Raw genomic sequence first — 26,068 nt, forward strand, 5'->3', positions numbered from 1 at the left:
AGGAGGTGCCGGGGGAGGGATGGGGAGGGCAGGGGAGAGAGAGGCCGAGGGAGAGAAAGGAGGGAGGGTGGGGAGGGGAGAGACAGAGAATATTCGGTGACATTTAAGGTGCTAATATCTGGAAGTCAACCTTTAATTTGACAGCTTTTAGTGCTAGTTAATTTCACTCATCCAGACGAGGTGTAGGAAATTTGCAGCACCTTTAAATTATCACGTTTTTCCACACTGCCTGAGGCCTATGTGGAATACCTGAGCCATACTTTCTGCCCCCCTCCACAGCTCCCCCTCCATCCCCCTCTCTCCTCCCTCCCCCCCACCATTTTCAGGTCAGTTGAAGTAAAACTTTCATTCCCTTTCTCAGACAATTAATCTTTAGCTAATTGAAGCAGGAATGCTGCAGGATGGGTTTCACTGGGGCCTGTAAATCTCATTTAGCAAAGTGAATTCCAGGCACATGCTGCACCTAATGATGTGACAGGTGGGCTGCACCACAAGACAGCAGCCGCCGAAAAGTTGATTCTCATTAGACCCTCGGAGTCCTGCAGTCAGTTTTCTGATGGCTGAAGAACACTAATCGCATCTGTTTGCTGCTGGGTGGGGTGGGCAGGGGGGGAGAGGCAGCCATGAGAGGCGGGGGGGCCCTTCCTCTCTTTCATGAGTTAATATCCTTGACTCCTGCCCAAAAAACCAGCAGGCCTGCCTCCCACCATGCGCTCTGCCTCCATTCTGCTGACTCCTACAGGGTGCACCCTTTTTCTAATTAACTGGAATGGCTATGGAWAGCAAAGGAGGCCTTGTGTTGGGTGAACCAATTATTTTGAAGGGTATTAAGTCATCAGATTTACTTTTATCTTGATTGCATTGTGGAAATCGTGCATAATTAATGGTGGGAGCTTATTAGGAAAATGATTAGGCAAATTACACAGGTGTCGGATGCATTTTTTATGATAAATTTGCTAGAACAATCCTGCAATTCCATCTGTTCAGCTCATATCAGAATGTCACTCTGGAAGAAATTAATGGTGCAGAGTCGCACAAAGTTACTGGAGGCCTTGGATGCAGATTTATGTTTTAAAAAAAGATACAGTTAAAATTACCCAGCAATTTCCTAATAAATACTTGATGTTACAGTTCAATAAATTACTCATTTAATCTTAAAAGAAAAGGATAGTCAGCTGGAAACTAAAAAGTGGAGAAAGCATAAACCTCATTTTGTCAGGTTGATGCATATGTAAATAAAAAATAATCGTAAGACGTAATAATTCTTTGTTGTGGGATGCTGACTAGAAGCAAGCTGTCAGTGTCCAAGTACTTCTGCCAGGTATTTTTTTCCACAGCTGCTAAAGCTTGTTTTACAAACCCTGTGGTGGTTCTAGAGTGGCAGAGCCAGTTCCCTTTTCTGTAGTTTCAGCAGTGGATTCTGGAGGTCACATCCAAGGAGTCAGGGAGGACACCAAATCCTGTGCTCGTGTCCACACTGCTCTTGTTCTGCATTTCCTACCAACATCAGAAGATGAAAACCACGAAACCAAAAACACATTGTCTTTCAGAGTGAGCCAGTAAATCATTGTATGGGGCTTTGTGTGTGTGTGTGTGTGTGTGTGTGTGTGTGTGTGTGTGTGTATGAAGAAGTGTCTGTACGTGCATTTTTGGGTCTAAAATAGCAAAGGCCAGGTATTCTACCCCTGGAACTCCTGAGAAACTGCACTTATGGATTAGCTATTATGCATCAAATAATTAAGCTCATGTTCCATAGAAGAAGCATAAATTTTTACTAGCTAATATAATTCCATTTCTCAAAAAAGCCCAAGTAAGGGAGCAGAAGTCACTGGGTGTATGAGGAGAGCATGACAAAGAAAAACAGTTTAATCATGGCTGGGCAGTTTTACAGTCAAATATGTGTTAGGAGAATATTTTTCATAACCTGATTCTTTCATTGTCATCAATACTGCTTTTTAAGGAGATTGGCTAGGCAAACATAGGGTTTTGGTTAGGGTTGGCTAGGGTTAGAGGCTGTTGTGCTCTCCAGAGACTGCTCGAAGCAAGGCACAGCCCCAGACATCAAGGGTCTTGGGGTCTGCATCACCTTAGAACAGACCTTTCAGCCACCCTCCAGGCCCCTGGATAAAGTCCACAAGGTCTGTGGGCCAAGGGTAGCAGGGAAAATGGTGACTTKYCCCAARAACAGGATGGGGTTGCTCYYARGGCTGGAGTTACCCTGTCAGGATTRCTCAAACAGCACCATAGGCCTCATTTCCACAGCTCTTGGCGTGACTTTGAAGCTACCTTGARCATCTTGGATGTCTCCAAAATCACAAAGAAGGCTTGTCCTATTTCAGATCCCTCCCTGTGGTACTTCAAGGACTATCATCCTGCCCAAACTCCACTGCATTGTGKCTCTTCTATTTCATTCCTCTTTCCTATTCCTCAGTGCCCCAAGATCTTACTCATTGCCTTGAGTAAGATCCTTGGAAAAAGACTTATTGGCAATATGACATACTTTGTTCATTTGGAAATTTCAGTTCTTTTCAGGATCTCTAAGTTGTGATAACTTATCAGAACGGAAGTAAGCATCTCTCTTWGGTGCTCTGAAAAGCTAGTAATGACTGCCAATTTTTTTAAAAAATGCTGGGAATTTTATAGCTAAAGAGCAACCCATGAGAGAAGTGCATTATTTTTCTCCCTAATATCCAAGTCTTGTTAAATACCAGCGATACCAATCTCCATGACTTTTGCGTCTGATTAATCCTTCCCTGCAGAACAAAGCTGCTGATACTACACACCACCATCTGCACTTGTGGTGAAGGCAAAGAGACTGAATTCCAAACAGCCTCTGTCTGCAAGAAAGGACATGGCAGCAAGACCTCATGGGAGTTTTATGTCCCATATAAATAGTCCTTGGCTCATCTGAAAACCTTGCTTCTCCTGCAGACCCTTTGGTGAGCATATTCTTTGAAATCTGCTTTCGTATATCTCAGTTTTAATAATTGTTTTCAGAAAAATTGCAGGGGCATGCAAGCAAGTATGGTGAACTGCTGTGTCCCTGAGTCAGTTTATTACTGCTTGCTAATTCAGATTATTGATAAATCTTGTGTTTATTCCATGCAGGCTATTGGAACAATACAAAATAGTGCTGTTAAACATAGCAGGTGACCCTAATTCAATAACTGAAATATTAGAGAAAATTTAAGATAAATTTGAAGAARTTAGGGTGACTGTCCTCCTACATTTTAAGGGATGCCTTGTATCTGGTGGTTAATGGCCCATAACCCTTATCCAATATGGAGCTGCTAAGCATTTGATGAGATAAAAAGCRTGTTTTCAAGCAATCATTATTCAAAGGATCAGACACAGTGATACTAATGCATGATTTTGTACCATGAATAAAACATTTCAGATGATATCCCTCAAAAAAATCTATATTGGAATTTATATAGGTGAGCAAGGAGGGGTCAAATGAATTTCACAGGAAGAGACAGAAACCCATCTGGATTAAATTAAATGGGTTAATCKAAACCTTAGCAAGACCAAGAGCCATGAGTTCAGAATATATGGCCCCATATGTAAGTATGACATACAAGTAACTTCCCAGTCCCACACACCAGCCAMAATCCTCCTTTGATTTGGAGTACTGGCATCATTTTTCTAATGTACAGTATCCTTCTAATACTATAACTGATATTTGTTTTTAAATTAAACATTACTTTTCTTTTTCAGAGCATCATTCAGTTTTCTTTAAGCCCTACCAAAATAACTAATTCCTAATCCTTAGTAYAGATAACCAGCTCAAAACAAACAGGCCCTTTTGTAGCATTGGCAGTATTACATTTTTAGTATATGATAAGCTTGCAACTAACACCTAGACTTTTCCTAGCACTCTGAGATGTAGGTGGTAAAAAAACCACAAAGCTATTTGCTTACCCAATTTTCTGAGTACATCTGTCACATAATGATTCAAGACTTTGAACTGGTTTTGCCCAGATCAGGTTTTTGTTAGACAACAGAGTGATTCATACAAGCTTCTGAAATTATTTTAGAGTGAGTTTGGGGTTTTTTCTATCTTGGAAAAGCAAAAGAGAAAAGTGGAGAAAAACAATGTCTCCCATCAAACATAAGTGGAAGGGCCCAAATGGAGACCATATAAGTAAACACCACACAAATAGAGAACATTTTGYATAAACATCTGTTCTTTTTCCAGGTTCTCGTGTCTTGTGCSCTACCACAGAAACAAGAAGCTGATRGAMGCCTTCCACCAAAAGAGTTTGGTRTTTTGTTGGGGAGGGGYGGGCTTGGATTGATGAGGAATGCCATTGGGATGCTGCTTTACAGATGGTGAGCAGCAAAGCAGGCAGTGCTTCCCTCTGACGGGGAGGAGGCAAAGCCTTCATTAAAACATCAGCTTCCCCCAGAAGCTCATACTGTCTGACACGCCTAACCTGTGTGCATATGTCAACACAGAACGCTTGCTAATGTTGCTGAGGCTGTAAATAAGGGTTCAGACTGTACTCTGAAGGAGATTAATGAGTAGAGTGCTTCCTTCTCTGCTGGAGGCTGAAGTAGGTTCCCTATTAAGATGCAGTATCTGTCACTGTCAATAGAGACATGCTGTGTGGGTGTGAGRGGAGGTTAAGAGATGTCTCTGAATCTGGTAATTCTGTGCTTTTAAGGGTCTAGCACAGGGGACTGACACACTTGAGCAGCATCAACTTCCTGAAACATGTTTTCCATTAATAGAATAAATCCCGTAATGGCTGTGGCCAGAGAGGGACAAATGCAAAGGAACCGGATATACTCCCTTTTGAAGAAAGGACACAGTTTTCTTCTTAAATTTAGGAAAAAAATAAATAAACTACTAACTACCCTATGCATAGTCCGTGCAAATTTCAGGGAAGGGAGCAGTTGTTCCCTTCATGCATGTTGAGAACTGAGTTCTTGTGATAAATTGGATGTCTGCCTTCCTTACCCATGCCCACTTATCTTCTTCCCTCTTCAGTTCAGGTAAACAACTATTCTTACTTGTAAAACATCCATTTYTCTAGTATCAGAATGTCTTAGAGAACCATTTCTTCTTTACAAAGTATTTGATATCATCGTCTGAAAGAAGGTTTATCCATTTTTACACATGGAAAGCAAAAGGTGGTTCAGTGTCATGCCCAAGTTTGAACTGTGTGTCATGAAGAGGGGTCTTAATTTTGAACTCACAAGCGTTTAAACACATCTCTGCTTTTGGAGCTGGATTCAGAAAACAAAATTCCTCATATACCCAGTGCCCAYACTGTAGTGAGGATTGCTAGTAAAGATGGCCAGTTCACCTGGTTTGGGCCAAGGAAGTTCTCCTCTACATTTTTCAGGACTTTACGTATTTGAACCACATCGTCTTTCTAGATCAGAAACTTGCATTATACATCTGAATAACACACAAGTTAAAAATGCCTGTTTGCCCATTTCAACACAGATATGCAGCCCRCTGGCTCTTCTTAAAACCCCCAAGGAACATGTAAGCTTATACACATCAGCCTTTCTCCATTAATTAGAAGATTTACCTTTTTTCCAGCACTTAGAGAGAATAAAATGAATTTAGTACACAGCAATATTACCCATTTCCCCCTAATGCCTGTGTCTCCTTTATGGAAGCTGAAAGAACCTGAGGAACTAATCTAGTATAATCATTAATTTCAAAAGAAAAAAAAAATATAACAAAATATTACATTAAGATTTTAAGACCTGGTTGAGTTTAGCAAAAGCAATCAACTGAAAAAGAGAGTGAAAAGTTGAAAAGGGAGAAATCTCAGGGAAAAAATGGGAGTCCATGTCAAAAAATCACTCCTAGCTTTGCAGGTTAAAAATTTATCTCACTTAAGTACCTGGATATGTGGCCCAAAGTCAATGAGAATTACAAAGGGCAGCACCTCTGAATAATAGATCAATTCTTTAGCTCTATTCTCAGTTATAGGCAGAAGGYAAATGCTATTTACTCTGCCTTTACATCGCCAACCTCACTGAACACCTAATAGCTTTCACTTTTTGGTTTGTTTTCTTCTTTTACTTAGAGAAAAAGACTATTTAAAATAAAGTTTYACTACAAAAATGCAATAAAATTAGAAAAGCTGCAAATAACATAGGCTAAAATATCCAAGACAGAAGTTCATATCTAGTCCCTAATATTGTGAAAAAGCAAAAAATTCTTTCTGTTGGTAAAACTGAACAAAACTCCTCTTTACTTTTAGCTGCCTGGCTTTTGTCCKGCATGTACAGCCGAAAGACTTTCAATAGTTTGCATTTGTTCTTCTTCTAGAGATCCAGTGTCTTAAATCTCATACCAACCCTACTTACTGATCTCAGTTAACTGCTCAGAATAGGGGAGTATCCTGATGTAGAAGAAATGCTACTTTATTTGAATCAAATGTAGAACAATATTGTGGCAAAATAATCAAAATTAATTATTTAAAAAATAATCAAATTATGCTTGGACTACAAGTGGGTCCCTTTTTATTTTGCTACACATAATTATGTCTACAACTTTAAGAGTTGTCTATACTTTTACTGTGGAAATAGCTGCCAACAACATATGGAGTCAACAACTTTGAAGGACACCAGAGGTAATTTTTGTGCTGCAATCAGTGATGTCCATTAAAATGAGAGGCAGAGAGAGAAAAATACTATGTTTATATGAGGGTGGTGTTTAAAGCACCTAAAAAACTAAGGGAAGGCCTGTGAGAAATGGAAGTTATTGGGGCAGGTGACTAGAGCTGGATTTCAATAGGAAGTTTCTGTGGAAAGAGGAGATGAKTCCCAGGCATTTCATCAAGGATGAGGCTGCTGTAGAAGCAGTGCAAYACAAAGTGTGTGCTGACACTAGATTGAAAAACTGCTTCATATCAGAATAAGCCTTTTTGGGGAGAAGGGAGATGGAGAGACAGAAATTAAACTCCTGTTCAAATCTCCAGATAGAAGATACCAGAATGTACAGCTATAAACCATGACTTATAGAAGCAGATGTGATTGGTAAGATACCTTTTTCCCGACAAAGAGATTATTAGTGTGTATCTCTTTGATGATCTGATATGACTGAAAAATTCAATAACCTCAACACCTGTTGACCTGTGTGAAAAACAGGGGCAGATGCTATCAATTGTTATGTTTGTAGAGAAAAAAAAAAAAAAGAGAAAAAATTATCTAAAACTATATTCCATACAGTTGTTTGTTATGTTTTTTTTAAAAAGAACAGAAAGCTACAATAATGTAACTAGATTTCCAAAACTGTGGGAGGGTGGCATTTTATATGCTTGGGAAAAAAACGAGCTGAGAGAGAGAGGTTCTTGCAGTTGCCGAGCACAAAAGTCCCAGAAAATACGCCAAATACTTAAGGCTAAATTTAATGTGATAACAGGTCAAAAACACAGCTGAAAGAGCAAAATAMAAAGATGTAAGTTTGTTGGAAGGAAACATTTTAATAGAATTAAAGCCATTTCTAAGCCCAAAGTTCATAGACAAATTACTTTGAATAGCAACATGGTGACAGAATTCAAACTGAGTGACACAACCTGTTCATTTCACTTCAAAATGAATGTGTATTTTTCACTTAATGAAAGAACTGCAGGAAAAAAGGACAACAAAGGATTTCTCTAATAGTTTTATCTTGAAGTTATTGTCATAARTTTTCCTTTTTAAAACAGGGTCATCTGTCATCTTTCTAGGTTCTGAGCATACGGAGAGAAAAAAAATAYAACTTCTTAAAAATTTTATTAACAACATTTCAATTTTATGCAGCTCAGTCCTTCAGTCCCCATTTTATAAACTGCTCAGGCCTTTCTGGCAGGGAAAGGAAACAGCAGTCAATTCCTTAGATGGAGGACTGACAACTGTCAAAGATTAATGGCATTTGTGGTTATTGATGTGGCCAAAAGCCAGGCATCAATTTTTTTACTTTTCATCTGAACAAAATTTTACTTAAAAGAGGTGCAAATACCTATGCTGTGCATTAACTTCTGTTTATCTTCTGAGACAACCCCAGGAAACTGAATCCCATCAACCTTCTGGTGAGGTGGTCTCAGCCTTTCAACAGTCAGGCCATGGAAGAGCCTTTTTAACTATCATTTTCAAAACTGAATTATATAAAAGACTGTGAGAATGATGCGATGATGTGTGGATATATTAACACAGGTGGAAGCAGTCATTCWCACAAGTGGAATTACACAATACTCTCTGAAGTGCTTCCAAAAAGTGATGCCAAATAATAAGGAAAATATTTGCATCCCTAGGGACAAAACCTAAACAATAGTTGGAGTTAGAGCCTTGCAACCAAAAACTGACACCCTTCCCTAGCCAATGATGCCATTCTTTCAAGTGGCATTTGGATTTGTCCCTAAGTATACAACTGCTCTTTTCTAAAACTAAGTAGAGTTGAAAAAGAAACAAAACAAAAAACAATACAGGCAATCCACCTGCAYATTTCAGATGTTTTGAACCATCATAGAGCCACTTCAATTAGCCACCCTTGGCACTACAACTCCGGGAAAAAAAATACTATATTTCATCCTTTGGACATAGCATCAAAATGATCCAACCCAGCAAAGATAGGTCAGAACTTGAAAGTGACCAATCTGTAATAGCAGAACTCAGGTTTGAGAAAGTGGTTTAGATGATTAACTCCAAACAAAATGACACTGGAGATTTAAATTACTCAGAATTGAGAAAAATAAGAATTTGTAGTGAATGACAGAAAAACAAGGAGAACACAGTGGACATGACCAGATTCTTGCAAAGTCATTACAAGCTTTCTTGYTCTTTGAAKCTAAATTCTACAACAAARTATTTCTACCCRAAACCAGATTTTTCAGAATCTGTAYCAAGCCAGTGGCACGTCTGTTCAGAGTGTTAGTACAAGCATTGCCACAACAGAGCAAGCCATTTCAACTGGTCTTTTCCAAATGGGTCCTTGATGATCAGTTTTGAAAGTTTCCAAGGTGGCAGGAATCCTTTATGCTACATTACCTGTCCTGTATTGATGAGGGAGAAAAGAGTTATTCATAACTTGCCATGAAAGAAAGTCTTCTGAAAAGCTATGCTGGTCCTTAAAATACACAGACATATTTATTGATGAGGAAAAGCAGGCAAAGGAAGAAGTATGAGGGATCCGGCACACAACAGAAAGTAAAACTCTCCACAGCTTCAGAGTTTTTTTTCCTCWAGCTTACCATTGCCATCAGGAGAAGTAAATTAATAAGGCAGTCTGAACAAACTGAAATAACAATTTTTTTCTGCAACCTTAGCATTACCTACATGATTATTCTTCAGCACATACACACATACACAGACAGACAGACACACAGTGTGCAACAATTTATTTTAATGTAATGCTGCCCCCTTGTGCTTTTGTATACAAGGAAGTTTTTGTCAATAACCAACTAAAGCAGCAACTAAAGAGAAGCAAGAAATCGGCCTTYTCCTCAGCTCTGAGCTTTCTTACAKATATTTTCACTTGAGCAGTAATATGATCTTACACAACACTCAGTGGTCTGAGTAATTAAAGATAAGGTAAAAAGAAACCCTGTGTATGTCAAAGATGAGAAAGGAAGACAAAGGTCAAATCAAAGTTACAATAAGCTACTGAAAATAAGTGCAAAACAAATGATTTAATTTCATACATTAAGCAGTAGTTTGTCAACACAAAGAAATAGGTTTTACAGGGGATGACACAGAAAAGGTGTGGGCAAAATGAGAAAGAACTCTACAGCTCAGGAATCGGTCTCCTTTCGTACTAGGAGTGTAGCACCAGTCAGCCTTTGCTTCCCCGCTTTTGGAACTCCCTGACACACAAACTTGTCAAGTGTCCTGCGTTAGAGGCATTATGAACTCCTGAGAAGCTCAGAAAAGTATCTCTTTGGGAACATTTGGCTTAGAATTAATTATGGGTCAATTGCCCTGTTAGGTCCCATAACCTATGGGATGGTCCCCCACAACATGGTTTGTGCCACAAGGACTTGGAACCACCCCATGTGGCACAGTTTATGGCTCAAGACAAGGAAATTTGTTCCAGTGTTTTTCAAGAATACTAAAATCTCAACAATGCATAAGGGATGCATGATACAAAGCCATGGATGCATAACTTCAGCAATTACAGCCATTCCTTTTGAAATTTAAACAAGGCCTACAACAATCCTGAAGAAACTATTTTATTTGATGACTACTTCCAGAAATTCCATATGAAGGATAAAAAAGTTTGTGTGTATTCATGTAGGGATTTTCTTTAAAAATGTATCTTATGCTTTCAAGCTCTGTGAAAGCTTAATGATAATCAATAGGTCCTTACAGTCATGAACTAAATGCCTGTCCATAAACATCTATATACTTATTCTCCATTTGTGTTGTATTCAGGCCACTGAATACATACATGACCTTCACTGATTACTTTTCTTCAAAATTTTGCAGATTAAAAATTTATTCATAAAGAAAACAAACAAAAAAAAAGGTGCTTATTTGGTTTAAGGAGAGTGGGACAAGTTCTGGTGATTTTTAGTAAAAGCAAGTTGGAAGTRTTTGGTTCTGGTAGCTACTAAATGAAAGACATTCCCATTTTCATCTGGATTTAGCTTGACTTACAAATGTACAACCTTTGTATATTAAATATTTCTGTGCTTTGACAAAGTCAATGGAAGTCAAGAAGCTAAACAAAACCTTTCATCTCTGTCTGAATGACAAATTTAATTTGAACTGAAATAATTTGGCTTAGCTTTTCCTAATGTTAAAGGAAAATTGATCATTTTTAATTTAAGTTGACCCAAGATAATATTTTATTGTGTGTCTGAGCTTGGTCATTGACCTGACTAAAACCTAACACAGTTATTCAAGGAGGTCTGCTATAAATAAGATTTATCTTTAGAATTTCTATTCTTTACCTTGTTTCATTACATCTTATCTTTCTTATTAATTTTTTATATGGAAACTTGGCAGATGCTTTCTGCAAAACTAAGAGTCTATGGTGTATTATTAGAATGTGTGAAATAGTATGCCATCCTCTGTTTTAATCCTCTCTCTCACAAACGTAGATCTAAAAGGTACGCAATTTAAGGATGTTGGCACTCTGTCTGAAGCAATGTTAGTCATTTTTAAACTCTATGTTCTCACTTCTCAGCACATGCATCTTACATAAATTAAATTAACTTGGCCCGTATCACAAGCTGAGCATCATACTGTGACATAAAGGTGACCAAAAGGAAAAAAAAAAAAAAAAAAAAGGGTGTGAAAACCTGTTAGGGAGTTATGTGGCTCCAAAAAGAGTTGCTGTGCCTCCCTGCTGCTGGGAAGGGAACGAGGTGCACTGGCAGGTCSTGGGGCAGACTGAGCCACTCCTTGTCCTGTCATTCCTGGTATTAGACCTGGGATCTGGGGAGATGCAGATAACAGCTCTATGCCCATTCATACCTGAACAAAACAAAACTCAGTGCAAACAACAATCTGACTGGCTGCCTATTGTTTTTGCCCAACACCCATTGCAATAGTGGTTATAAAACTGTAACTCTTCAAAACTTCAATTAACTCAATTTAAAAAAAAMAAAAAAAAGAAAAAGAAAGTTCTATTACTTTCAGTGACAATGCGGCTTCTGGCTAGTGACAGTCCTGAAAAAAGAGCTTATGAATCAAGGAAAACTTACTGTATGCTTTCTAAGCAATACAAAACTAATAATGTTAATATACTTTCAGTTCTGATTTCGTGGGCCTTGAAAAATTAACTTTGATATTAATATAATGTTAACTTTAATATTCCAGTGCTTCTAAGTCCTTTCAGTTAGCCTAATTGATTTCACTTGGGTGCTTTTCAGATACTGTTCTTTTCTATTTTTTTAGCCTATCTTCTATTTTCCTCACTTTTCTCCATTCTCACTATTGTTCAATCATTTCAGATTTGTATTTCAGATAGATATGTATATTTAAAAAAAAAAAAAAAACTTTTCTATAGTTACTGATACCATTATTATTACAGGACTTACTACAAGTACCTCAGCACCTTCGTCCACCATTCGAAAAGGCATGGAAATTATTAAAGGAAATTATTCAAGGTATCTCTCTTAGGGGCCCTGAGACTCTTTTGGCAAAAGCAGAGTCATCTGGGGGTAAACCATAGCAAAAGAAAATTTAGGTTAGTTTAAAATTGGTTTCTGAGATTACCTTTGACATTGCATTGCCTGTAGTAGGATTTTTGTGATTTTTTTTTTAGGCACCTCATCAAAACCAAATAATTCCACAATTAGGTATCAAAGTTAGACTGCATGAGTAGTCAAACCCTSCCCCCCAAAATCATGAACAATTGGTATTAGTAAGCAGGGTATTACCTGATCAAATACTTCACCTGCTACAATATAAACTGTAAAAAAAAAAAAAATCCCAAAGTCAATTATCTGCTGCGTTATAGTACACTGTGGGAAAAGCCAGACCAAAGTAAATTGTTTAAGTGTGTCTCAGACAAAAAACACCAGCAACACAAGACACAATTTAGGCAATCACATTCTAAACAGCTCTCGAATCCATTTGGCACACCCTGGATCAAAACCTGGCTCTCCTGTTAAAAATGAAGAGATTTGCTCCATTTAGAGAGTAGTACCTGACCCACAGTGCAGAGCTTTGTTTTCACTGAAAGGTCAATCTCAGGACAAAGGCATTTGTGTGCTGACCCAGTGGCACTGCAGGAAAGTGGCACTGCTGTCATGGCACAGCTTAAACACCGAGTTCTGCTGCCCGAGTCTCTGCCACTCTCGTGCATGACAGCTTGAATGTCTGTGTTAGCTCTGTAGCCAGGAGCGAACAGCGCTGGAGACACATCTGGAAATTGGGTTTTATCTCATCTGAGCYGGGAATCTCCAGCACTACTTCGAGTTATCTGTGATGAAAGTAAAACCTTTCCTAATTGCTTGTGTATTTCTATTTCCAGCCTTTCTCTCAAAAAAAAACCACAAACAGGCAAACAAAAAGCAACAGAAAGAACAGAAACAATACCAGTTCCTTTTCATGTCTCTTTCATCTGTGAGGAGAAATAATATATTTGGATCAATACTTATTTGACCTAGGCAGTTCAACATAATAGTATTAATAATAACAATAATAATAATATCTATTCTGAGTAAATCCAAAGTGATAATTGAAAACATGAGGGACTGATCTTGTGAAAAGCCAATAGAAAAAAGAAATCTAAATACTATTGCTTACAGTGAATCAGAAAGCTTGTGAAATGGGTATTGAGATGTAATACTTGAGAAGTTAAAAAAAAAATTGAGCTAGATTTTGAAAAAAATGTTTTTTAGTGGTGATATCTGATGGACTACAGCAGAGTCTCCCAAGACATGAGTCTTATTACATGAGTTTCTTAAAACAATGCAAAGCACTCAAGAGTAGAGTGTAGGGAACACTCTAAATTGGTCCCCCGGGTAAGGACTAGCTGACCTAATTGGTATTTCCCATCTTTAATTTATGTGATCATACAGTATGCTGTTATCTTTTCATTACATTAACCCATAGGGTCAATCTTTCCTCTGGTGGAGCTCCATTGGAACAAGCAGATTTGCACCAGGGCTCGGCTTGGCCCACACCATTTAAATCTGAAATGAATTTCAAACAGAGCTGTAATCAGCMTTATAGAGTAATATTATTCTCAAGCTAGGAGAAGATGTGGCTCCCTTGTATGAAAGGCAGACACTTTCATCAATGCAAACTTTATAAAGCATAATACCCATCAAATATTACATGCCAGAACAGCACTAAATTACTTAAAGTGGTAAATAAAACATTAGGTTTGGAAAAGTATTTGGATTCTTCTTCACATTATTGCAATCTTTTATTCATATCCCGCTTATATATTCTCTTCATTCTGTTAATCTAAGTGACCAGCATGTGATGAAACCATCCAGTTCTCCTCAGTTGTGCTTCCTCTGCAATTGCACACCTCTGTCACCTTTGGGGCAAGAGGAATGCCACCGTGGCAATCTCAGTTTACAAAGGGGTGCCTTTTAATYCATCCATCCATCCCTCCACACCAGGCCACACCACTGATGTCCAGTCAAACACAGCTAAGTTCTGGAGCAACTTCAAAGCATAGTTGCTGCCAAATGGCAATTACCAGTTTTTGGAAAGTAGTTGCCCAAAATGCTTTTCTTAGGAGATTTGCCAGTGAGGCAGAAATGTCTTTAATAAGCAGTAACATGGATAAAAATTTTCTCTGTTATTTTATTCTTGTTCTAGCAATTAAGGAATTCAGAGTATCTTGGCCTATCATTCTGATTCTGCCTCACAAATACCAAGTAGGTGTCCRTAAATGTTGACCCTTTGTTTATTAATCTGTCAAATTACTTTAGAGTATTTCTGAAATTCTTGYAAGGCACCTGATGGTAGTTGTGACACTAAGTTAAATTAGCATCACGAAAAACTAGGTATTGAATGAGTTGCTAAAAAATATTCCATCTAAACTGATGTGTGATRGATAGACAGACAAATGGTTGCATATGCAATCAATCAAGCAACARTCCAATTCTAAGAAAGCCAAGAATCTACTGAACCAGAACAACTCAAATTCTGAAATGCAACTGTGCCTCACAGAGGATGCTGCTGACACCTTTTGTGTTGGGCTTTGGGACAAAAACCCAAATTCATATTAAATGATTGGGAATGAGGACAGAGGAACATCGTAGAAGATGAAGATTATGCCTACACTGCAGGAACCTCAGGGCACATTCTGCTTTCTCAGCCTGCACTCATGGTCTGGCTGCACCCAAATTCCATGCAGGATCTCGCCTTGTGCCTAAGGACATGGTAGAACTGGAGCAGGATGGGCTTTCCAGAGCCAGCTGCAGGAATGGTTCTTTTCTTGCCCATTTATGTCTTCAAAAGAGGCACTCAAAAATTGAAATTCTGGTCATGATCAGTTAAGAAAAATTGTCTTTCACCCTACTCATGTACTTTAAATATGGTCATCTCCATGAGGACACGAACCAGGATCCGTCAATGGAATGCACAGGAAACAACACAAGAGGGGAAGTTAGAGATTTATATAAAAGAGGCTGCAAAATGTGCTTATTATTCTTAGGCATAAAAAGCTACAACAGATATTGCATTAATCCTAAAAGTTGGTTTCTTTCTGTTTCAAATTTTGTTTTCTTTTTGTCAAGAGCAAATATTAACATTTTTCTTTGAAAATTAAAATAAATGTGTGAGTTTGTGTTCTTTTCTTGTCATTTTATTTCCATAGCTTGAGAAATATGCTACTTTTAATCTTGTCTCAGGAAAAAGAAAAAAAAAATAAAAAGACTGAAGATTCTGATATGAAGAATGAAATTTCAGTGATAATTACTGTGCATCAAATACRTGTATGAAGCCCAGTATGAAAAATTCTTTCATCATTAGGAAAAAAAAAACAAAAGCCCCTGAAAAATCTATGAACTGTCAGAAACAGGGTGGGAATTGCAAAGCTATCCTATCTGCCTTACCAAAGGGTTACTTCATCAAGTAACTTATAAGTTACAGGCACACATCACTGCTGAGGGAAAAGTAATTTGTTGTAATCATTTTTAATTATAGTTATTCTTAATTATCTTTGCTGTATGTTTAAACATTAAAATACAAACAGTACTGCCATAGCACAGATGGCTGGTGCCTGCTATGCAGACTGTCAAGCTTCATTTAAGCACCACTGTCATTTTCCCCTACAATTGAAACCTATAGTAATAATGCACTATGAACAATAATATTCAGGTTTTAAGAATAGCTACCATGAGGTGCCTAAACAAAGACAATTTGAAGATAAACCCCATTCTGCAAGTTCCTCTAACGTACAGACATCTGAAGCTTGAACCCAAAATCTCGTTGTTCTGATGAAATCCTATTCAGAAGAGAAAGACTATGAGATAATTCTGATTGTAAGCAGCTGGGGTTAGAGGGGAACAGGCAGGGCAGCACCCTCTACAAAAGGAACAGAAATAAAATGTTATATTTGATAATCATTCCCTTTCAACTGTATTTCTTTTTGTCTTTGAAGATGTTTCACATAAAAACTAGGTGGGAGTTTTGTTCTCTCTGTGCTTCTGCATGTATCAATGCAAGCACACTGTTCCTTGTTGATTTTCATGTGACATAAAAGTATTTTCCACAAAATAAATATTTCTAAAATGAGATATCACTTTAGTGATAGAGCATTTTTTTGTCCTGCTAAACCTCGTAACACATGAATCCTTAACCCAAGGATATAAAAATAAGTTCAAAATCATGAGAGAAAAGACTCTGTTCAGAGAAACAAATATTCCTTCAAAATTGAACACAGAGAAATAGATAATGAGGGAGAAAGTTAAAGAGTTACAAATTTAAATGCTCAAGAAGAATGTGTGTGGTCAKGTTCTTCAAGGAAATTTGAAATGCCCAGCTGACTAAAGAGACTTTCTGGTCAGTGGTTTGAAACACTCCCTGGAAGAATGAAGAATACATCATAAAAGAGGGATCAGTGGGTGCAGGAAAAACAGCAGAAAACTGAGATGGGATTAATGGTATAAGCAATGGTTAAATGGTACAGGAAACTGCAATAAAATGATTTATCATTCACAGGTTCGTTGTTACTTTGCAACTGTCACAACTTTGTCATCTCTCTATCATGAAAGTGATACTTTGCTCTTTCTAGAAACCCCACTAGCTTCATTCCAGCTATTCTGCAAACCACACGTGCCTTAACGACTCTTAATCTTAATGATTCTTTCACTTCTATGGACAGTTATTTTCACTCTTTCATTCCCTGCTTCTGTATGTTCTCAACAACACAGTCCTAATTTCCAGGACACAGCCCTTTTTAGGGGATGATCCAGAGAAACACCACTCCCATCTCACAAATAAAAATATTACATGGATGTTTTTCCATGACAGYACTACTTCCAACAAAGGAGGAAAAAGTTAGCCAAGTGCACTTTAATTTGAGCAGAGTCCATTTGAAGCCCTGGTGGCAACAAAAAACCCAAACCATGGCCCTGAGGAGCTGGTACTCCCACTGTGGTCAGACTTGATGCCAGAGATGACAGCTCTCTATGGATAAAGCTTCATTTACACTTTTAAAGAGAGCTGAAGGCGTTTGGATTCCACGGCAGGGCCTTATTTAACAACACATCTCGTGTAATGAGACAAACTTGCTGATTGCATTCAGGCCCCTCCGCAATGTGAACATGAACAGTGGAAGCATCACTTAAATGAACAATTAGTAACAGAGGAACGTTGCCTGTTTGGGATTTGTACATTTCCATCCACAGTACATTTTCTGGAGCCCTGAATGCTCATTATGCACCTCTGTGAGCATGTTTTAGTTAATGCCTGCTCCAGAAGAAAGCCAAGATCATTCTGGAAAGTCCCTTTCTTCATCCTTGRCCTCAGTACTGCAGACATCCTTCAGTATGATATGCTTTTATTTGATGGCAAAGTTCTACAAATGGGCTCATTTTTTCCTAGGAAATGGRCATGTTTAATGTCGCATCTCTCACATGTCATCAAAAAGATATCATGTAGTAGCTTCTGACCTGGTTTGAAATTCTCCTTATTCCATTATCAATTTGCTGAGCTTCCTACTGCCACATTGTATAGTTTTAGTGTTAATTTTTAATATTATTTTCATGCATTTTTAAGGTAAGAGTGTTTTTTCTTAACTAGAGTGCAATAATAGCTTCTCAATATTAAATAAATAATGTTACAGTGCTGAGACAATTATGACTTTTTGACAGTGTTGATATATTAATGTTGCAGCTACAGAAATTCATCTGTTTCATGTATTTTATGGGCACTTTTTTGTTCTTTACCCTTTATTTTTGATTTTTGAGAAATTAAAGTTGTCCAATTGCCAAGACGTTTCCCTCAGGCCGATACTTACTAACACTTCCAGGGATGGATTTCTTTTCTTTTTTCTTTTTTTTTTTTTTCTTGCTACGAATCAATTCAACACACAATATCTACTTGCATTTCCAAAAGATCTATAGCAAGATTCTAAGGAAGAAAAAAAAAGATGGAAGTAATGTTTTATGAATCAGGCTCCTTTTGATGTTAGGGAGTGGGATTAAAACCTTTGTGGAAATTCARCGTGGTGTTGTCATAAAATCCAAGAGGCTTTACAGGTCTTGTGTCCTTCAGAAGACTTATCTGAACAAAAATAGTTTGTGTGAGTGAAACCACCAGATGCACATCCACTTCCTAATAAATCTCAAAACAAACACATAKGTAGGGAATGGGGCACTTGGGTTTTGCCAAGCCTAAACATTCAGAAAAAAAAACTTAAAAAAACTGCTCTGAATATATAAAATGCTACTTGACATAAAAATTGAATTTTTGGTTCAGTAGAAAATCTTAACCTCCTGTCCTCTTCCCTCCCACAACTGCTTCCATGCCCCTCCTCCATTTTTTTAAGTGGATTTATACTTTTATTTAAAAAGCAAAAAAAAACCTGACAAACTTATTGTGAACCTTATTGGTAAAGATAAGAGCACAGAAGATCCTACCAGAGACATGGGAGCTTTATAGATAAATATTTTGTCTAATAAAAATTACAGCAATTTCAATATATATCTGAGTATGAAAATTCCTGACGACAGTGAGGTTTCTAAKTTTAGTATAGGTCATGGGGATTTGRTGCTCAGTTACAACACCTTCAGGAGATTTTTGGATGTGACAGAGTAATAAATATATTCAATCCTTACCTAGAGGACTCTACTTAGAAACAATGAGACAACCTCAATGGTAAGGTTCCTATGCATTACTCTGGTGCATCAATATGCACTTTCCTTACTCRTGTTCTCTCCTATATCCCCTATTCTCAGCCATTCTGACTTTTAACTTGCACTAAGTAAAAAAAAAAAAAAAGCTGAATTGGGAGCATTAGAATCTCCCAACTGATCTTTTTTTAAAATATAAAGTAAAGTTAAAAACCACCTCAACAAAAGGTAAAGCAGTCTTAGAAGCCACAGACCCTGACAAAGGTCAGCTTTAAATTAGAAGCCACCACCATTTGGGGYGGAGGGAGGAGAGCAGTGGGATAAGTCCAAGAAAATTAAAAAGGAACAAAAAAATGGTAAGAAGAACAGAAATGAAGAGARTAAGTAGTTGAACATTTTCTCTAAAATACACAGACCCATGTTACATGCAAGATGATGCCTTTGTACTCAAGAACACCATCTACCCATACTAAATTCTCTGAATGTGGAAATGTCACAAAGCATCCAAGGTAGCATCTTCAAATGATGGCAATTGGCAAAGCCATCTCTATTTCCCATTAAAATCAGTGAGGCTGAAGATGAATCTTTGCATCTTAACTCTCATACCGATTGCCCAGTGCTGATGATCAAAGGCATCAGCTTCAAGTGTTACAGGAAATATTTTACCTGAGGAAAAAAAAAAAAACTTATTGTTGTTACAAATGCTTTCAGATGTAGTTGGCATGTAGTCCACACAAATCCATTAAATATTGCTACCTTCAGACACAGCAGAGGGAGGGAGTTGGGAATTAAACTGCTTTGGTTGCAATAACACTCATTAAGAAATGGGAGGAAAAGCAAGTCTTTAAAATCCTAATTTTCCATGCTCTGAATATTTATGTCAAGAYAAATGCTTGAAAATTTCACATTAGATCCATATTTAGATATCTGATCAGTGAGCTGGGTTCCAGGAGTGGCAAGTTTTYCACCAACTCAAACTGGATTCAAATTTCAATTCTCAGCACTTGTGAAAAGTCTTTTCACTTCTTTGAGTGTCTGAATACAGATTTAGAACCTAAGTTCAAGTAGTGTTTTAAATTCCCTTCATATTTATGTACTTTAGGATCCTCCCTGAAAACCAGCCACAGTGGATCCTTTACCTCAAGCCATGTTAAATGCTTAGTGAAGGTTATGAAGTTACAAATATTGCACTRTAAGAGGAAGTTCTAATTGGCCTGTTCCTCCTGAGGGTGTGTTTACATAGCAATTTCTCAGAATTAACCCTTTCAAATTAACCTCTTTCAGCAGTCACAGTAGCCAGATGAAAGATTATGACCACACWCATAAGTGAATACGAAAGCCATAAATGGCAGAAGCCAACTCCTARTAAAAAGTTATAGACTTTTTAGCCTCTCTAACACCTTCTGTCTTAGTGCAGTGACCCTTTTTTATAGATATGGACAACCTCAGCACAATGGTATGATACCATAATTCTGCTTTTACAGGTTGGAATGTAATAGGATCCTCTATGGAGAGATAAACTTACTTCTTCAAGGTCACTGATAGGTGTTATACCTGGATTATCTTCCTTCCTTGTCTAGATTTTAGTCTGAAAGCCACTTCAGTGCCTGCAAAGGCACCAGAGCAGACAGAAGTGCCCCAGCACACAGATCCTGCTGCATTTCTGCTGTTCTTTCCCTCTGCTYACAAAGGAGGCTTGACTTTGGCAGAGAAAGTTAAAATGTTTCCAGTAGACAAATGCCCGAACTAAGGGCCAGAGTGCTTGGGATCAACAAATCTATGCCAATTTACATGAGCTGTGGATTTGGCACCTACTGTTGACCAACACAAAAGGTGCAGAGATATTCCATGGCACCTCTGATCACTGGGCTGATTGCTTAATTGTCATGTTCCCCTCTCTGGTGGGGCRCCTGTGCCAATTAAGGAGACTCAACTATGTTTTTCAGATATTATTTTAAAAAATAAAACAAACCCAAAAACTTAGRCAAAACATCTGTGTGCCTCCTATGTGTTTATTTATTCATTACATGAATCTCTTTGCTAGATACGGTAYTTGCTAATGGAAGCAGATAAACCTTTTCATTCCCTTTTTACACGTTCAGTTTGATTTGCTGTCAATAGGGGAATGACTTCCTTGGATTGAGAGGGGATATCAGAAGCCAAGGAAACAACTTGCACACACAGTTTATTTTATTCCATTRCTTAAAGCAACTCTGTTTGATAAAAGAGCCATTAAATATGGAAAACTGCACACAACATGCTCAGTGCATTGTGCTGAATAAAAGAGGCAACACTGACTCTCACAGAGCCTTCTCTGGCTCTGTTAAAAGAGCAAAAGATCAGCATATTTCAGGATCAATCCAGACGGGAGAGTCAAGCCCAATCATAATTCTAACTACTAATARACCTGAATTGCCTATACAGTTGCTGAACAGTATTCCTCACAAATCTGCAGATGTTCAGTCTGGGATTAACCCCAACTTCATACCAAAACCTACAGACAGTCTGACTTAAGATCCAACACTTATTCAGTATATTATTATAGCAATGAAAATATCACTACTTGTGTGAGTTCATGCTGGGAAGACTAATTAGCATCCAGTGCCATAAACCTCCAATGAGCACTGAAAACACAAGAGAGTTCAGCAGAAGACAATCACAAAAACAGAGGAGTGGAGAGTACGGGTTTGAGGGAAGGGTGTGCTGTGACTTTGTAGCAGAAGTGCACACAGCAAAAATCTTCAAGGCAAATGCTATAGGAGTGGGAGCAGGAGGCCACAACACCACGCTATGATAATGGCCACAACACAAGATCACACTCACTGAGCACCTGATTAATGTTCTCCAGCCCTCTGGATCTGTAGCCCTTCCCTGAGCACATGGATTACACAAATTAATGCTCTGTTTCTCAGAACTTTGCTCCATAATGTTACTGAGCTCACATTTAAGGTGTAACTTGAAAGGCAATGACTGKATCATAGAATGTACCATGAAAAGGTAACTCATTCATACTTAATTTGCCCCACCAGAACAGTCTGTATTCTTTCATTYTTTCCCTTTTTCACCCCACCTCCTGCTCATCCTCCTCTAATGCCTCTCATTATTTGGGTCATCAGAAAAAATCATATTCACTATTTGCTTTCTTCTTCCAAACTTGAATCAAGCAGCTAATACTGTAGTTCCTAAGGAAACTGAAGTTCCTTGCCACCAAGAGCCTAGCCTGGAGTTATTTTATTTTCAGTTGACACACAAAAAAAATAAACCCTTGAGCAAAATAGCAAGCTGTAGGCCTGCAATCCCTGCTATGGACAATAGAATTGCTAAGGATTTTTCCAACCAGAAAAATTATTTCTGACCTTCTTTGCCTTCAATGATTTTTATGCCAATAGTCATTGTACTTTGTTCATTCAGCAATGGGAGAAAATATCAAGTTCTCTTAATATTTCATAGACTCTACACTGAAGGAATTGAGTCATTTCACATCAGGTTTTGAAGACACTGCTTTCAAAAACTGTTTGTCTTCAGTAATCTTATTTTCACACAAATTCAGCCATATCAGAAGAACTGTTAATTTTGTACTTTCTRGCTATGATCATTTCATTGTAAATAYAAATTGYACAGAACTTACTCTGGATCATTTAATTGAGGTAAATCTGCTAATTCTTATAATAAATCTTGACTCAGAAATTTTACTGTATTTTTTTAAACCCTTACCAAGACTGATGAGGCTGTAAGAGCTTTTTGGAACAGATGGTTGGTTCTTGTGTGTGGTGCTTTACTTTCCTTTTTTTTTTTTTAAATTTACAGCACATATTGTTAACACTTGACCTGACATATTCCTTTGAATAATTATTCTGGTATCCTTAAAGCAAATATATTTAAAAAAAAAATCTGAGATTTTCATCCCTCTTAACAACCTAAATGTAATTTAAGAAAATAAGAAATGTCAAACCTGCTTGTAAATAACACTGAGCATCATAGGCTTGGATGTTTTCCTTCTTCAGCTCCAGCTCTGCCTTCTGCTTGTGTAACCTCTTTAGGTGGGTGACTTTAGCAAATGAAGAACTGAACCCACGTGGCACAGAGAAAGCTCAGTAACCCTAAGCAACTTCATTCCTTTGTGGAGTTTCTCTGTGCATCCCTGGACTGCATCCTCGGTTCTCTTCCAGCTGCTACCCAAGTGAGTAATTGATGACACTTTTTGAGGAATAACTAAAGTGGGGAAGTACTAACAGGTACAAATTACAAGAGACATTGTTAAACAATGCTCTGAGATGTTTATAGTTGCTCTTCCAGCACTGAAGTATTTCAGACTTAATGTTATCAGAAGAGAGTCCAATAGGAAAAGAATAAAACCAATAAAGGCCGATGTCACACACACGTACAGAATTTAACAAATCTCTTCTCATATTCCCAGGCAACTCCAAGTATTTCAATCAGTTACTTTCTTTGCTGGTCCTGTGCTCAGATTTTAGAGAAGTACCATTCTTTCCTTTCTTTTGGCTGTGAGTACCATAAAAYTCTGATTTTACAGTGTTCTGGACTGTTCCTTTAACTCATGGCCAAGCAGAACTGTAGGAACCCACTTGACATGAGCATACCCAGGGAAGGCTCAAACAAAGGTCCATGAAACTCMTTTTGCCCTTTTAAACTTGCAGAGAATAAACATTACTGTTAATAAACATCATCTTACCTATCTCTTCAAGGGCAGCTTTCAGGGGTGTGGCAAGAGCTAATTTACTGTCATGTAATATAAAAAAATTGGGAGTAAATGGAAAAAAAACCCCATGAAATTAATAGATAATGACAAAATTGGTCTGTGCAGGTGAAATGTATCTTCACCTTTGGAGAATCAGCCAGGCTTGGGATCATTCTGAGATTTCATCCTTGTAGTTACATAGCAATATATCAAAAGAYAGTGAACACTGCTCCTATCCAAGAAGTTCTGAGATCAGTCTCTTATCTCTCAAGAAGAAATAAAACAAAACAGACTCTAAATTATCAACTTCTCCTAAACTTACATTCTCAGCTAAGATAAGAGTTTCCAAAAACAAGCTTGAAAATCTAAGCATCCTCTCTTTTGAGATTACCAATTTAAATATTGTGTGGATGCCACAGGCAATTGTTTCTTTTCTGTGAGGAGTTACAGTACTTGTCATTGCTTACAGTGCAGAGTTAATACTTAGTATTTTCTGTCACTTTAGCACGATCATCTTAACTGAAATTGTAAATATTTTGAATCAATGTAAAATTAATGCATCTTTGCTATATTTTACTTGTATGTCTGTGAGTATATGTGCATATAAATATATTCCCATACGCACAAAAATGCTAACAGAATTAAGGTTGCCTACATTCATTTCTAAAGTCTAACCCACATAAAAAGTGCAGTGCTAGGCAATCTCATGCTAACTGGAAATCTGGATCTACAGCCTTCAAGGATTATTAATAATAAAGTTGAGATGAGCAACCAGAGTCATCTCAGAACATGTCTTTTAGCATGTAAACATTCAGACTCATTCTCCTCCACAAAAAAAAAAAAAAAAAAAAAAAAAAAAAAAAAAAAAAAAAAAAAAAAAAAAAAAAAAAAAAAAAAAAAAAAAAAAAAAAAAAAGGTATTTTCTAGTTTTCATCAACATACTCTCTTCAAGACAGGATAGATTTCAAAGGGGGCTAGAAGAAGATTGCCCCTTCACTGGAAGTGCATGCTGTGGTGTGGATCCAGCTCAACCTGCGCTATTCCAACAAACTGTCTTCATCTACCCACAAAACCCCACCCTCGGTGATACAGTCAACTCCTTGCAATAATATTCAGACACACCATCTTAATTTTCGCCTCAGCTACATTAATATCTGTTACCAACCCAGGCTTTAGAAAAATACAGAGCTGATTTATACTTTAGTAGAGAAATTAAAGATCAAAAAGATTTATTAGGGTTACTCTACCCTCCCCCCTACCAGTGCATAATCATTCCCCACCGTATATTTTTTATGGTAATTAGACACTCAGGGCTCAATCCTACAGAATGTTAAGTGTTCTGGCCCAGTCCAGCAGAGCGATTAGGTGTGTAAGTGCCTGAGCAATCCCTCAAAAGTTAGCCATGAGCATCCTCTCTATTGAAGCCCGTGCTGAATTTCTTTTCCAGAGTTTCAGCATCCCGTGGAATAGACTGAAAGCTTTGTTTATGCCACCTTTTTTTTTGTCTAAAGTGTCCCACTGCTACCATTAATAGCAATGACATCAGGAGCAAGCCAGGGTGTTGGCCCCCTGCTTTTAGGAGCAACTGATGCTGATTTTCACTTAACAAGTTTGCTTAGCATTGTACTGCTTAAAGGATGATCACCTTGAGCCGAGTCATTTTGAGCAAAACTCCAAGACCCTTGAAAGAAGAAATGCACGCCCAAAGTACAACTTGTGCTTAATCCAGTGATATGTTCTGGGTAAATTAGGCTGGCAGCACAGCACAGTGCTGCAAAAGGGGGCTGCCCTTCCAGCCCATCAGGAAATGAGAGCAGCAGAGGCAAGGGCTGCCCTATTTCATGAGGGAAGATGACCAYCGCTTCACTGTTCACACACCCTCACCCTTTATCTTCCTTCTCTCTGCTTTGTTCCTTGTTTTCCTCCATGACCTGAACCTACACAAAGCACTGTGCATTGCACAAGCAGTTTAATGCAGGAAAAGCTCTACACTCCCTACTCTTGAGTGTGTGTTGGTAGAACAGGACTGAATCAATGTTAAAAGTGATTTAAACATATGCTTAAATATCAAATAAATGCCTTTAGATTCTTTATATTACAGACACAGAGGAAACATGTTCTGTCCCAACAAACTTCCTAATATTTTAAATAAATACATGAAACATATGGCTGACTCTCTCCAGATGTGCATGAAGTTCATAATCTTTAATTTTTATTCCAAACACATTAATGTTTTTTACTTCAAAATGACCTGGGTAAACTGTGAAATTTGCTTAAGCTATTAAGAGTAAATCTGTCACACTGACAATTTCAAGCAGTGTCCTTATTGCTAAAAGGGCATATACTGTAAGTTACAGGCTTAATGGCTATTGCTTTTTGCCCTGATGTGCACAAGTCCTTTACCTTCCCATTTATTTATTTCCTGATAAGCAATCAATGTACAAAAATAGAAAAGCCAAAGGTTCCATCCTGATCTCAGTCTAACAAACAGGGGTTGTCGTCATGAATTGAATCAAATCTACTAGAGGATTTTATCACTGAAGATTGAGCAGATCAGTATGAAACAGCACCAGAGCAAGTACAGCTCATCTTATTCCTGAAGGTTAGAGGTCCCACATTCTACTTAAGTCAYTGACATGGACATATGCAGGGC

The sequence above is a fragment of the Malurus melanocephalus genome, unplaced genomic scaffold (assembly GCF_030028575.1).
Source record: "Malurus melanocephalus ecotype Western Australia unplaced genomic scaffold, MMel_1.1 scaffold_22, whole genome shotgun sequence".
Lineage (NCBI taxonomy): Eukaryota > Metazoa > Chordata > Aves > Passeriformes > Maluridae > Malurus > Malurus melanocephalus.